General features: G+C 37.3%; 1 pseudogene across 1 annotated transcript; it reads left to right on the plus strand.

The window, feature by feature from the left end:
• The first annotated feature begins 2,563 nt into the window (after nucleotides 1-2,563).
• Nucleotides 2,564-14,571, plus strand: LOC147542412 (phytyl ester synthase 2, chloroplastic-like; annotated as a pseudogene). Its single transcript, XR_015223934.1, has 15 exons — nucleotides 2,564-2,853; nucleotides 5,544-5,595; nucleotides 5,682-5,737; nucleotides 6,082-6,240; nucleotides 6,636-6,740; nucleotides 6,912-7,021; nucleotides 7,125-7,246; nucleotides 7,470-7,578; nucleotides 7,665-7,795; nucleotides 8,118-8,479; nucleotides 13,258-13,371; nucleotides 13,562-13,650; nucleotides 13,752-13,861; nucleotides 13,968-14,175; nucleotides 14,267-14,571. The product of XR_015223934.1 is annotated as a phytyl ester synthase 2, chloroplastic-like (transcript).
• Nucleotides 14,572-15,418: the final 847 nt, after the last annotated feature.

The following is a 15,418-nucleotide window of genomic DNA, read 5'->3' on the forward strand; positions in this document are numbered from 1 at the left end:
ATATGGGTTTGATTTAATCATTGTAGGAATTCCCAAAAATTTGACCAGTTTTGTAGAAATCAAATTCTCTACACAACCATTGTCAATCACAATAGTACAAACTTTATTCAGTACTGTTCCTCTTGTAACGAACAAATTCTTTCGTTGAGATAAATTCCTCTTGAAAGGTGTAAAAAGAACTCGTCGAGTGAGTAACATAACCCGATCACCGTTGTCGGGAATAGTATCAATTCGTTCCAATTGATCATCATCTGTATCCGAATCAGCTTTCTTTTCCACCAAATTAGCTTTACCGCGAGAGGGGCAAGCATTAGAATAGTGGCCTGTTTCAAAACAACGATAACACTTAACTGGTGGAGGTTTTTATAAGGATTTTCTGTTAGTAATTTAGTACCGTCCTCCGCCTGCTTTGATTGATCTAATTCATCTTGTAGAGTTCTGACTGATTGACTTCTCGTACTATGTCCCCGAAAAATGGAACGTGAATCTGATTCAAAAGACCGAGCTACACTAATACATTCAGAAACCGAATTAAAAGCTCTCAAATTAACCAAATCTTTAATATCATTACGAAGTCCGTCCTTGAATTTTTCTACTTTCATTGACTCTGAATCTGGGAGATTAAGTCTTGTTATTAGTCTTTGGAATTCCGAAGCATATTCCTCAACGGAACGTCTTCCTTGGCGGCAACGTAAGTAATCAACACATAGTTGGTTCTCATAATCCGGAGGGAGGAACCGGGAAAACATTAAAGGTTTCAATTCTAACCATGAAGAAATAGGAGGAAGGTGTAATAAACGACGATTCTCAGATTCCTGTTTCCACCAAGTAAGAGCAGTTTTAGATAAATAACCAGTAACACAACGTACCTGTTCAGGACCTTCCACTTGCATAACATCAAAAAAAATTTCTAAACGGGAGATATAATCCAAAAATTCCTCAATATTTATTGATCCGTCATAAGAAGGAACATCCATTCGTATACGATAAGCGGGACTTGATGTTGAAGAAGAACCCGATTGGTTAAATTCGGTATTTGCCGTTGGAGGTAGTTGTACGGTTGCAATTTGTTGATGTGGGTTAATGGTTAATTGCCGATGGGTCGGGTTGTGGGTAGCTGATCGAGTGAAGTTGTGGTCTGGTTCTCGATAACGCGGGAGAATAGATTGCACGGGTGGATGATAGGAGGGGTTGTTGAGGTCTTCGGTTTCTCGAGTTCGGTTGAATGGGTTGGCTTGGTGACGTGGGTTAGTGGTGTTGTCGGGTTGGAGAGGGATGTTGATGTTTGGTTCGGTTTCATGTGGACGACGGAGTTGTGGAGGTGGTGTAATCGGATCAACAGCCAAGGTGGTTGATCGTGTTTCGGTAAGGGGGTTGGGGTGGTTGTGATGTTGTTGGTATATTGGGTGGGTTTCGATGTGGTTGGTAATGAATGAAGGATATCGGGTATACGGGTATGGGAGACGTGGGTCTTGATAGGTTGTGATGGTTCCTAAAGGAGGTTGGCTAGTGGTGGTACGGTTGTTGGTTTGGTGGTTGGTGAGGAGGTTGTGGTCTGCCGAGGAGTGGCTCTCGGGTGGTGGTCGGTGTTGTGTTGTTGTTGGTTCGGTGAAGGAAAACGATGGTGGGGTTGACGTGTGGGTATAGTGGGGGTACGGGGGTGTTTGAAAAGGTGTGTTCGGGGAATAGGAGGTGATGAATGGTGGTGTGATAACCGGTGGAGGGTGGCTAATGGTGTGACCAAATAATGGTGTTGTTGGCTCGGGGGGAAAACCGAGAGGAGGAACACGTGTGGTGATGGTGGTACCCGATAGTTGTGTGGGATGTTGATGTGTGATAGTAGTGGGAGATGAAGTTTGGTTTTTACACATACCTTCTAGTTGTTTGGAGATGACGGAGATGGAGTCATTGAGTTGATTGAATCTTTGATCGATTTTATCAAATTTTTCTGTTGTTTCTTTCTTGTACTCATTGAACCCTTCTTCCAATTTTTTACCTGCAGATAGCCCTTCTTTAATGTTATCCCATTCAGAGGAGAAAGTTGGTGTTCTCTCCTTAGTTGGTGTAGTTGAGATAGTAGTATTAACCATGATGATAAAAGTGATGAAGACCGGAAAGAGAAAAAAAAATTTATGGCTCTAGATACCACTTGATGTAGAACGCAGCGGAATTAAAAGAGATGAATAATTAAATAAGAACGATGAAATAAAGATCAAAATAACTCTAAATAATAAACTTGATTAAAACTTCAATGGGGTTTTTCTCTCAATCTGAGAATAATAGACAAACTAGACATCCTTTTATAGGATTCTGGACTTTCCTAGATAGACTTGAATTAGACTTCCTAAATAATTAAATAATGCAACTTCCTAAATAACTTGGACTCAAATATGAACCTTTCCAATTATTGGAAATATTAAAATAGCATAATTCCTAAACCTAAATTAATTAATAATCATACTAAAATAAGGACTTCCTAATTCTACTCTTTTGGCCGGTTGGTCCATGACCGGGTCCGGTCATGGAAATAGTCTCCACGCCGGGTGCCCCTGCATCACAATATCTTGCCATGCCATGAAAGATTGAAGGCAAGAAGAACAACTTCAATTCATCATCAAAGAAGGATGAAATCAAAGAGTAGCACTACTACTATAGGAATAATGGGTACAATAACAAAGGAAGAAACATATGATTATCGTCTAATCGATAACGAAAAAATAGCAATTGACATGAAAGATTATATAGAACAGACTAAGATTATGGTAAGGCCAGAGGAAGGACAGCCTCGCTGGTTCTCTCCACTCGAATCTCGAGTTCAATGGAATAATTCTCCTCTTCTTCTCTACTTGCCTGGTATTATTACCATCTTTTCCTCACCACTTTCATTAGTGTCTTGTTTTCTTTAGCTTATTTGGTTGTTTATGGTTCAATATATGCATCATTATAATTATGTAATTAAGTTCATTATAATCACCCATTAGAATTATGAGTGTGATGTTAGATCATCTTGGGGAAAAAAAATTCGATCATTAGTGCATCCCCAATGTAAATGTCAAATTGAAAAATTCAAATTGCCACCTAAATTATTTTGAGTTTCTTTTTGTTTTGTAAAAAACTCTCTCCCATCCAAGATTATTTAGAGCATTTATTTTTTGATGTTTTTGTTTTGAGAGTCTAAACTGTCCACTAAACAAAATTATCTATCTTATAAATGACACCTAAATAATTTTTAAGTTTTGAGAGTGTCACATTTTTAGATGTCTTTTGAATATTTAAGAATGGGAATATCAATTGAAACTTAATACACAGACAATTCGATTTCTTTTGAATTTGGCATACCTTTAGTGGAGACTAACTTTTTTTGTTTTCTTTATTTTAATCATTTTTTTTACTTAATTTTCTCTTTGGAGAGTGGGATGGAAATGATTTAAAGATGGTGTATATTAGTTGAGAGGAGTGTTGGGTTTTCCTCCTAGTGGGGAAACCTAGTTGGGTTTGGATTAGGAAACCAAACCCGGACCCGAGTCGAGTTTCTTTGGGTCGGTTACTTATGACGGTGGAATTAGGATTAAGGGGGAGTCTATAAATACTACCTTAACCTAATTTAGATGTGTGTGTGAAGCACCAAAGGGGAGAACATAATTAGAAACGCACAAGAGAAGAAGGGAGAGAAGGAGGTTGCCGAGAAGAGCGGGGCAGAACTTTTTCAGCACGCGCAGTCTTCGTTGTTCGGAAAATCCGACGGTGAGTTCTTCTCCGATTGAGCTGAAATTTGGCAGAACTGTTCTTGACATATTTATCTAGTATTTGTACGGAGGGATCGTTGATTGATCGCCGTAATCCTAGTGAATTTAGGGTCGTTTTGGACTGCAAATTTTTGGACTGTTTTTGTTCTTTCTTGTGAGGGTTTCTCCGTGTTTCTTCGTGTTTGAGATTGATTCTTTTGGGAAGGGTCTGAGTCTCGGTTGGACGTAGTCTGTAACTACTTTGCTATCATAGTTGATTTGGTTGGACTACGAGTCCCGTGGTTTTTACTTCTCACGTTGAGGAGGTTTTCCACGTTAAAAATCGTTGTCTTATTTACTTTCAGTTCTTTGTTTATTGCTCCCACATATTCTTCTGTATTATCCTCGTAACTAACACAAAGGGGAAAAACTCTTGTTTCCGCTGCGCCTAAGTGCCCGTTTTTCCCAACAAGGAGTATGCCAACTTTAGGGAACATTTCAACCTTGTGCCCAGTTTCTTCTTTTGTATTTGGGTGAACACTAATTTAATAATCTCCTTTTCCTTTTCTTGATATTTTTTAAGTATTAGAGACCAATTTTTTTTTTTATCTAGTACTGGCTAAAGGCGCTTCTTGAAAACTGTTATTTGCGACCCAGGAAATAGATCAATTCCTAGTCAATTTCGTTTGATCTCCGGCACATATAGACTGATCAGCCCAAGAGCCAGAGCAAGACCTCTCATATCGTACTGAAGCAACTCATCAATTAGCTGCTTTTGCTAGTATTAATAAGGTCACACGAGTATGGTTCCAAAATGAGCCACCTCCTTGAATCGTGAATACTCTCAAACTAGAAATTTGAAGATTATAGAAGCTATTTTGCAAAAAAAAAATAGGAAACCAATCGAATTCTCATTCTGCTCTCTTCTTCTAATTCATTCCATTTTTCTTCGTATAACCCGTCAACTATGATAGTGTCACCTTTCAACCAAAAAAGACTATGACATTGTCACTAAGTTAGAGAGACAAAAAAGTCATGGGGTTACAATTTTTGTTTCTTCAATGAAACGAATCGAATGGAAATTTATTTAGGGTTCTAGAGTTCAAATTTTTTCCTTTTCTTTTGGGGTATGGAAGATTTTGAATCTTTGTCTTTGATAAAGAAGAAAACAAAGATCGATTCAAATACAAATCGTGTTATTTTTAACGACGAGTTCAAAAGTTCCACTTGTGTTTAGAAGTGCGTTTTAATGTTGTTATAAGAAGAAGAAGAAATTTGCCAACAACTGGTAGTCCAGTTGGTTAGTGCAATTCTCTGAAATTTGAGGGAAGAGAAAAGACAAGAAAAAGAAGAAAAAGTTAGGGTAGAAAGGGGGGAAGGGCCGAATAGACGTTTGGAGCGCCTTTCTCAGATCCGTGCGGGATGCGAATAACAATTTTGCAAGGAGTCCTTTGCCACTCTTTTATCTATATATATGAACCCCTCTAACATGATGGGGTGTAAATGGATCTGATCTGCAATAAAATTGCAGACAATTCTCTCATGTGAAAAAGTTGTAAGTACAGACAGGATACAAACAAATTTTGTATAATATTTGACTTTCTACCTATTGAGTACCTTTTTTCCTCTTTCTTTCACGAGTATTTCTTTTTTGTTGTTGAAAACCAATATTGGTTACCTAGACCCTAATATATATTAAATTAACTTTTTACAAATTTTAATCTCTAAATAATTTCTCATTTAGATTCTAATTAAATTATTAAAATTTGCATTTTGTCTTTCTTGATTATATAAATTTTATTTTTATGATTTTGTAAGGGCTGGATGGGACTGGACTTGGGATCCTTTCACAACATCAGAGATTAGGGAAGTATGTAAAAACTTTTATTGGTTTCATATGATCTTAGTTTTCATTTTAAGAGTCTCTAATGACATATTAGTTTATAATGACCACAGGGTGTTTGATATTTGGTGTCTTCATATTCCAGTCAAGGATCGGACCCCATTTAAAGGTAATACATTCTTCTTCAGACTATATTATAAAGTATGAAAAAGAAATTTTATCCAACCCTTAGCACTTATCGATATTGTCTTAGCTTTTGACACCCATGCCTAAACCCAGCAGGTACAATGTTTTGTTCCTGGCGAAGGCTCCACGAGCCTACCCGAAAGGTCACAACTTTTACTAAGCTCGAGCAAGCAACTATAGCCTAGGCTTTGGGCGATCTCCCAAGCGATGTATGACTATCAAAGTCTCACAAAGAAAATGGAGCAAGCGAGGGCAGGAGAATATGAAATGCATTAGTATTGGCTGGTACTTATTTAAACTGGATAAGTTTTTTTCTATTTCTTGCAGATTTGGTGAAATTTGTCGAGGCAACAGTAAAGGCAGAGAATTCTCGATCACCAAATAGACCCATATATCTTGTTGGAGAAAACATTGGAGGATGCCTTGCACTAGTTGTTGCAGCCCGGAATCCTACTATAGATCTTGTGCTACTACTGGCAAACCCAGGTTAGACGTTAGTCATTGTTCTCCTTGGTAATGATATTTGGGTCCTCACGAGTTGCCATCGGGGCTAATGTTAGAACCATGACTTCCGATAGTAGGGGTTGGTCTATATATGCCATCTTAATAGATGGATGGACCACGGCTTAACCAATTAGGCCCCTGTAAATGGAACCATTAGTAAGCTAGCTCGAGCTAGCCTACTAACCATTTCGCCCTCGTGTTGGGTTTGGAGTGCACATTTTCGTTTAGTGTAAGATGGACATTTTGAGGACCCTTGCCTATCAAATCAACTGTACTTCACCTATATAAACTTTCAAGTTTTCGATTTGAGATTGCATATGTATCCTAAATTTAAGAGGTTAGAGAATTTAGTGCCTTGTTAAATATTGTTTTGGCAGCTACATCATACAGAAAGTCACAACTCCGAAATCTTGTCCCATTCCTACAAGCTATTCCGAAAGAGCTCAATATTAGCTTTCCTTGCATACTACCTCCATTTGCAGGTTTTAGTTCTTTTTCCATCAAATATGTGTATTTGTTTTCTCATGTCAATAACTTTTATGAACTTGTCTCAATTCATGATCTTTTTGTGGATATAATTGAACTTTCTTCTCCAAATTCCATGGTAAATCATTTGGTGTGAAGAATGATATTTGCTACTTTATAATGTGTAGTGAGTGATCCGTTATGGATGGTGAGGGCTATCGGACAAAGACAGTTTACTCTTCCACAAACTGTTGAAGAACTATCGGAAAACCTTTCTGATCTACTATCGTCCATTTCCGTAAGTATAAATTCGGAAAGAACAAAACGACACTTATTACTGCCATCTAACAAAGCGGCACTTGTTTGAAATTTATAGTACTATCAAATGATTCAACTTGCAGGTTTTGGCTGATGTTTTGCCAAGAGATTCACTTCTCTGGAAGTTAAAATTACTCGAATCAGTTTCCTCATATGCTAATTCTTGCGTCCATGCTGTTAAAGCTCAAACTCTGATACTCGCCAGGTCTTGATTTATCTGTACTTCGATCTTGCTTGTGGTAGGAATAAATTTATATTCATTCAATAAGATAGAAACATCGGTCTATCGTAAGTGTTGTCATGTCCTTCTATATTGCTCAAAAGCCTAGCATCTGAACAAGCTTTGTTATGTGCTTAAAGCATTTTTCGTGTAAGCATTCAAGTATTCGCTATTCAGAAGGACGTGATTGATACTAATGATTTTTCAGTGGAAAGGATCATTGGTTACCGAGTTCAGAGGAAGCTGAAAGACTTCATAAGTTGTTACCTTCTTGCCAGATGCGTACCTTTAAAGACAGTGGTCATGCCCTTTTCATGGTAGGACAACCCAGTTCTTCACTTCGAGAAGTAGTAGTTGTTTGCTGTTTGAATCATGACTATGTTGGTTGATTGACATGAACCAGGAAGTCGGTTTTGATTTGGTTTATGTCATTAAGGGAGCTGGTTGTTATCGGCGTACAAGAACTGTCGACTATGTAGAAGATTTTATTCTTCCAACTCCTTCTGACATCAAACGAGCATATGAACAACACAGGTAACACTACAAAATTATAACAAGTGCAATTTTGTTTTAGCAGTTATCTCAGAGCTATCGTCCCTATCCATGATGTAACGCCTCAAGCCTTGGTAGTTGTCCCCGCTTTTGATACCCAGACCCAAGTCCTGGGTACGATGTACTGTTCCTGACAAAGGCTTCTCAGCAAGACCTTGGGCACTTTGTAAGCTTGAGCACAAACTTTAGCCAACTCTACACGCTCTCCGAGCGATGTGGAACTATCACAATTGAGGTTTTAATAAAATGAGCAATCTTTAGCAATCTAATCCGAATAATCTCGTTTTTTCACCGTTGCTTTCAGGTGGATGGAAACTGTTGTAGATCCTGTTATGCTCTCAACATTAGAAAATGGGAAAATAGTGAGAAGCCTTGAAGGAATTCCCCATGAAGGACCAGTTTTATTTGTTGGATATCATGGGATTAGATTTGGTTCCAATTTTTTCTAATTTCCTGTTTAAGGGAAATATTTTGTTAAAAGGAGTTGGCCACCCAATTTTGTTTCAAAAAGAATTCGAATGCCTTCAACTAGACTCATCATTATTTGATTCACTTAAAATATTGGGTGGAGTTCCTGTATCAGCAAGAAACTTATATAGACTTCTTGCCAATCGATCTCATGTTCTGTTATACCCTGGAGGCATTCGTGAGGCACTTCACCGCAAGGTTAGTAGCTCACCGATAACGGGTTTAGAGTATACACTACTAGTACTGATTCCGTTCAACAAAAACTTCGAAACAAGATTGTTTGAGCTTTGAATTGTGGTAGTTAAAATTTGATTTAGTACTTGTTAGTTTTCTTGATAATAAAGACTGATTAATTACTAAGAAAGAGAAGAATCCAGACAAGAAATAACTCAGATATAAACATAATACTTTTTCATATATAGAACTGCATAGACCTTACATATTTATAGGTGATATAAAAACTGAAAAGAAACTGAAGATCCTACAACTATGACATGTGTAAGACCCTAAAAGACAGTAACTACAAATAACTTCCACTACAACAAAGTAACCACATACTAGATAACTGCTTGCATAAATCCAAAATGACACATGGACTCATTTGCAGCCCTAAGCAAATAACTAACACTCCTCCTTGCATTAGGAACTGCAAATTCCAAGTTGTTGTCGTAAGTCCTCAAATTTTCTAACTGGAAGAGGCTTGGTGAAGATATCAGCAAGTTGATCTTCAGTTTTACAATAATGAAGCGTTACCACTCCACTTTTTTGCACTTCTCTTAAGAAATATAGCTTGATGTTGAAGTGTTTCGTCTTTCCATGAAATACTGGATTATGAGAAATGGCAATTGCTGCTTGATTGTCCACATAGATCTTGGTGCTTTCTTCTTGTTCAATATGCACGTCACTTAGAATTTTCCTTAGCCATATAGCTTGATTTACTGTTGCTGTTGCTGCTACAAATTCAGCTTCTGCAGTTGATTGTGCAACTGTCTCTTGCTTCTTTGAACTCCATGAGAAAACACTTGAACCTAGAGTAAAACAGTAACCTGATGTGCTTTTCATGTCATCGAGTGAACCTGCCCAATCACTGTCTGAAAAACCCAGCAGATTGAGTTCTGAGCACCTTTTGAACTTTAGACCGAAATCAATTGTCCCTTTGATGTATCTTACAATTCTTTTTGCAGCTTGTAAGTGTATTTCACTTGCACAATGCATGAATCTGGATAAAATACTCACAGCACTTAGAATATCAGGTCTAGTTGTTGTTAAGTACATCAAACACCCTATCAAACTTCTGAAGTGAGCTTCATCTACCTTTGCTGCTCCATCTTCTTTGATTAGTTTTTCCTTTTGATTCATAGGAGTATTCATAGCCTTGCAGTCTTCCATTTGGAACTTCTTAAGAATCTCCTTTGCATATTTCTTTTGGCAAATGAACACTTCATCCTGATTTTGCTTGACTTCCATTCCAAGAAAATAAGTCATTAAACCAAGATCTGTCATCTCAAAGGCTTTATTCATCTCCAACTTGAATTTATCAATCTGATTTGTGTTGCTTCCAGTTACTAGAAGGTCATCTACATAGAGGGAGATGATAAGAAGGTCAGCACCGTCGTTCTTGACATAAAGAGTAAACTCAGATAGGCTTCTTTTGAAACCTAAACTAAGTAGGTAATCATCCATTCTGCTATACCAGGCGCGCGATGCCTGTTTTAGGCCATAAAGCGCCTTCTTTAGTAGATATACTTTGTTCTCTTTTCCCTTTTCTACAAAGCCCTCGGGCTGTTCAACATAGATCTCTTCTTGCAAAAATCCATTTAGGAATGCTGACTTGACATCTAGCTGAAAAGCTTTCCAGTTTTTTTGGGCTGCAAGGGCAAGAAGTAATCTAATTGTGTCAAGCCTAGCCACGGGAGCAAATGTATCTGAGTAGTCAACTCCAAAGATTTGGGCATATCCCTTGACTACTAGCCTTGCTTTATGCTTATTTATAGACCCATCAGCATTTAACTTTGTCCTGAACACCCACTTGACTCCGATTACTTTTCTGTCTTGTGGTCTGTCTACAAGCTCCCAAGTATTGTTTTTCTTGATCATGAGTAGTTCTTCATGCATTGCATCTATCCACTTTTCATTCTTTTTTGCTTCTTCATACCCAGCAGGCTCACACACAGCAACATTACATCTTTGATATATATCTGAGAGAAGTCGTGTGCCTCTGACTGGAGTATCATCTACAATCTCATCTAGCCATGAATCAGGAGATTTTTCTTCCATGGTTGTGTCTGGTAATATAGGTGTAGGACTACTTTGATCAACCTGTTTTTTACTTTCCCAACTCCATTCTTCATTTTCAACAAAGTGTACATCTCTTGAAACAATGATTTTACCTGACTTAGGTTGATAAACTTTATAAGCCTTTGAGACGGTGCTGTATCCTATAAAGATGCCAGGAACAGCCCTCTTATCAAGTTTATCACGCTTTACCTGTGGAACATAGGTAAAGCATAGACAACCAAATATTTTGAGAAAGTTTAAAGAGGGCTTGTAACCATACCATGCTTCGAATGGGGTTTTGTCCTTGACTGCCTTAGTAGGAAGTCTGTTTTGCAAGAATACTGCTGTGTAAGCAGCTTCAGCCCAAAAACTTTTGGGCAAATTCTTCTCATGCAACATACATCTTGTCATGTCCAAGATGTACCTGTTCCTCCTTTCACTTACTCAATTTTGTTGTGGAGTATAGGGTGCAGTAAGTTGGTGCTCGATTCCTGCTTCTTCACAAAACATGTTAAATTTCTCACATGTATACTCCTTGCCATTGTCCGATCTAAGAGTTCGAATCTTACACCCGCTTTGATTTTCAACCTTCTTCTTAAAGCTCCAAAAGACTTCAGCAACTTCAGACTTATTTTTCAAAAAATAAATCCAACACATTCTTGTTAGATCATCAATAAAAATTATGTAATAGAGGCTACCATTTAGCGACGGTGTCCTTTGAGGACCTGCCAAGTCAGTATGGATGAGCTGCAATTTGTGTGATGCTCTCCATGTTGCTTGAGGAAATGGTTGTCTACTTTGTTTGCCATAATGACATGCTTGGCAATTTGGAGCTTTTTCTTCTATTTGAGGTAGATCTCTGACCATATGCTTCTTTTGCATAAGAAGCAACCCATGGTGATGATAATGACCAAGCCTTTTGTGCCAGATTTCGGTGACACTTTTCATGGCTGAGACTTCAGTGTCATTTTCCATGGCTGAAAATGCAGATTGCTCCTCCTCCATTGGATCAAATGAGAAACTTTTCCCTCTCATTTTAATCCTGAACAGTTCCTGACCAGAAGTGTCTTTAATCGTGCAATACATGTCTTCAAAAACTACCTTGAACCCCTTTTCAAGAAGTTGGCCAACACTTAACAAGTTTTGATCTATTTCAGATACATAAAGAACATCTGAAATAGTCTTTGTGCCATAGCGACTTGTGATTGCTATAGTTCCTTTACCTTCTACTGCAATGTGTTTGCCATTTCCAATTCTGACTTTGTTGATTTTTGTGGACTCGAGATTCTGGAAGAGATCCTTATCATAAGTCATGTGGTTAGTACAACCACTATCTATTAGCCAACACTCACTTGAACCAGTACTTGAAAAACAAGTTGCCACAAAGAGTTGATCTTCGTCCTCTTCGTTAACAATCTGAGCGTCTTCTTCTTCCTGCTGACCTTTATCCTTGCAAATAATAGCTTCATGTCCAAGTTTATTACATTTGGTGCACTTAGCATCAGGCCTTCTCCAACATTTGAAAGGGGAATGACCTTTCTTTCCACAATGCTTGCAAGGAGAATAGTTTCCCTTCGAGTTTTTGTGATGATTGCTGACCGGGCCTTCTCCTTTTGTTGACAAGTTCTTCTTCTCCTTTTCACCATCTTGGTGCTTGGCTGGAAGAGCGCCCTCAGTTGTGCCCTCCTGCCTCATCAATCTTCTTTGCTCCTGTGCCTGCAAAGCATTCAACAGTTCTGCCAAGGTAATCTTGGACAGATCTTTAGTATTTTCTAAAGTTGTAATTGTAGCTTCATATTTTTCAGGCACAGTGACAAGAATCTTTTGTACAATTCTTGAATCTGAAAGTGAGGATCCAAGTAATCTTACTCTGTTAGCAATATTGAGAAGTTTATCCGTGTAGTCTTTTATAGTTTCGGATTCCTTCATTTTTTGCATCTCAAATTCTCTGATTAAGTTTAAAACTTGCATACCTCTTATCCTTTCATTTCCTTCATATTCTTCTTTGAGGTAATCCCATATTGCCTTTGCTGTTTTAAGGGACATAACTCGAGTGAAGATAGTTGATGATAAGGCAGCAAAGAGACATGCTTTTGCCTTTGATTTTTTTGGTTTTCTTCTCTTTGTGATTTTTTATCTGCGCCATGGTGGGATTATTTGCAAGAACCGGAACTTCGTAATCTTCTTCCACTGCTTCCCAAAGATCCAAAGCATCCAAATAGGTCTCCATTCTCACAGCCCACAATTGATAATTTTCTCCATCAAAAGTAGGAGGAGAAATTGCTGAAAAACTACTTTCTGCTTCCATTTTGTTTTGATTTACTTACCTTGATTAACCACAGATCCCTTAAGAAATATGCTCTGATACCAATTGTTAGTTTTCTTGATAATAAAGACTGATTAATTACTAAGAAAGAGAAGAATCCAGACAAGAAATAACTCAGATATAAACATAATACTTTTTCATATATAGAACTGCATAGACCTTACATATTTATAGGTGATATAAAAACTGAAAAGAAACTGAAGATCCTACAACTATGACATGTGTAAGACCCTAAAAGACAGTAACTACAAATAACTTCCACTACAACAAAGTAACCACATACTAGATAACTGCTTGCATAAATCCAAAATGACACATGGACTCATTTGCAGCCCTAAGCAAATAACTAACAGTACTCTTTGAAACTTTATAGGGAGAGGAAAACAAGTTATTCTGGCCAATACAAGCAGAGTTTGTTAGAGTTGCTGCTCAATTTGGGGCAAAAATTGTTCCTTTCGGTGTTATTGGAGCTGATGACCTCTTGAATGTAAGTGTTATACTTAAGGAATCTGGATTTTGTCGAACCAAGTTTTTCTATGTAAACTTTTCTTTCAAAATGCTCATAATCTTCTATCAACTTTTGTAATCTAATGACTTCAAACATATTCTATTGTTTTCTTGCATAGTTTCCTCTCCTTCAATCTATGAATCAAATCTTGGATTTTCGTTATTTCCAGGTAGTTCTGGATATAGACGATTACAAGCGAATCCCTTACTTGAAGACTGAACTAGAAAAAATTAGTGATGCAATCACAACCAAGTTGAGGTATTCCATGTTTATTCTATTGTCGTTTTTTGTGTTGAAAGATGAGTAAGCCTCGTTCATTTTCATATCGGGCGAGTAATTCTATTTTTCGTATTTTGTAGAGTGGGTGCAGAAGGAGAAGTTGCAAAACAAGAAATGTATGTACCAGTGATGCTCCCAAAGTTTCCGGGTCGTTTTTATTTTTTGTTTGGGAAGCCAATTGAAATAGAAGGTACATTGAAACTATTTAGTTCAGATGCACAAACTTGTTACAATTAGCCGTAAAATCTTCCGTTTCTTCTTATAATTAATACTGGTTGGGTATATTTTGTATGAAGCGGGGATGACTGGACCGATAGACAAGAAGAAAGCTCATGAAGTATATATGAATGTGAAATCAGAAGTTGAGAAGTCCATGAAATATTTGAAGGAGAAAAGAGAGAAAGACCCATATAGGACTCTCTTGTCCAGGCTAGTTTACGAAAGCATTCATGGTTTCACCTCTGAAATTCCAACATTTGAACTTTGAGCCCTAACCTTCTAAAGGTATGTGAAATTTTTTACTTTCTATAAAGATATCATGTCATCTATATTGTGATTCAAAGCTTAAAATTAGTTCCTTGTTTCTTCGACTCAGAGTACAAGGCCAAGACCATGGAACCAATTGGGCATGGAAATGGTTGATTGCTTCGTTAGAAGTGTTGCAGCGACGAACTTGATGCGAATAATAATGGGTTCTGGAGTGGTGGCTATTTATAGCTTTTTTTCTGAGCGATCCGAAAGAGCACGATCTATAACACGAATCACACGTAAAATGATTTGTAAGTTAGATAGAGTTGCAAATTGCAGAATTTCATTCTAACATATAAAATTACATACAATATATTGAATTTTTAAGGAAGGTGTCAACTTAGTGAATGTGATATTTTATTTTTCTTGTTATTTCGGTTTGTTGCCTGTCAAGTTATCTAGGTCACATTTGATTGATTTGACAATCTTTAGATGACTTGAGATATTGTAAGCTATCACATAGGTTTTGCTTGGGTTCTTTTTGAAGTTCATCTTCAAGAGTAAATGTCATGTTTTCTTTTTTACAAAAACAATGTCTTAAACGTTTTTGTAAATATTAATTCAACATTGAACCCTTAATCGCGTATGCCAATTTAACTCGTACGAAAAAAAAAAAAAAAAAAAGATCCAAATGTTCATGGTCAAAGCACTCTATTCTAGATATAGTGGCTCGTCAAGCTGGCATATCGAGAACCAAGTGTAAATAGTGAGGATAGTCTCACATGTAGTAGGGAAAGAAACGGAAATTTTCATGAAAGAGTGTCACAATCGGTTTTGAGATGGTGTTAGAGCAGGTCACAACTAATAGACCAATATCAAGATGCACTAAATATAACCTTGTACAAATACACTCTGGAGACTAGAGTTCGAATCATACTCTATCAGGAAACGTTTTGCACCTTCCGAATGGAAATTAAGAAAAAAAACAAAGTAAAATACAAGAAGAAGATCCAGAAAGAATGAAGTATGGAGAAAAACAAGAACATATAGTAATAATGAAAGAAGCATATAATATATGTAGTATCTTCATCTCATGCATAGATCACTATCACTACATCCATATATAAAGTGAACCAAATATATATATGTCCTAATAACTACTACCTCATTCACTCTTTCTTCATATTTTCATGTCCAAAATTGGTTTAGCATGTAATTTGACTTGCTAAAACAAACATCATGATTCAACCCAAACAAAAGAGGAGAAAACCACATAAAG

Source organism: Eschscholzia californica, unplaced genomic scaffold (genome assembly GCF_041429995.1).
Source record: "Eschscholzia californica isolate CP2 unplaced genomic scaffold, dmEscCali1.0.p SCAF_4, whole genome shotgun sequence".
Classification (NCBI taxonomy): domain Eukaryota; kingdom Viridiplantae; phylum Streptophyta; class Magnoliopsida; order Ranunculales; family Papaveraceae; genus Eschscholzia; species Eschscholzia californica.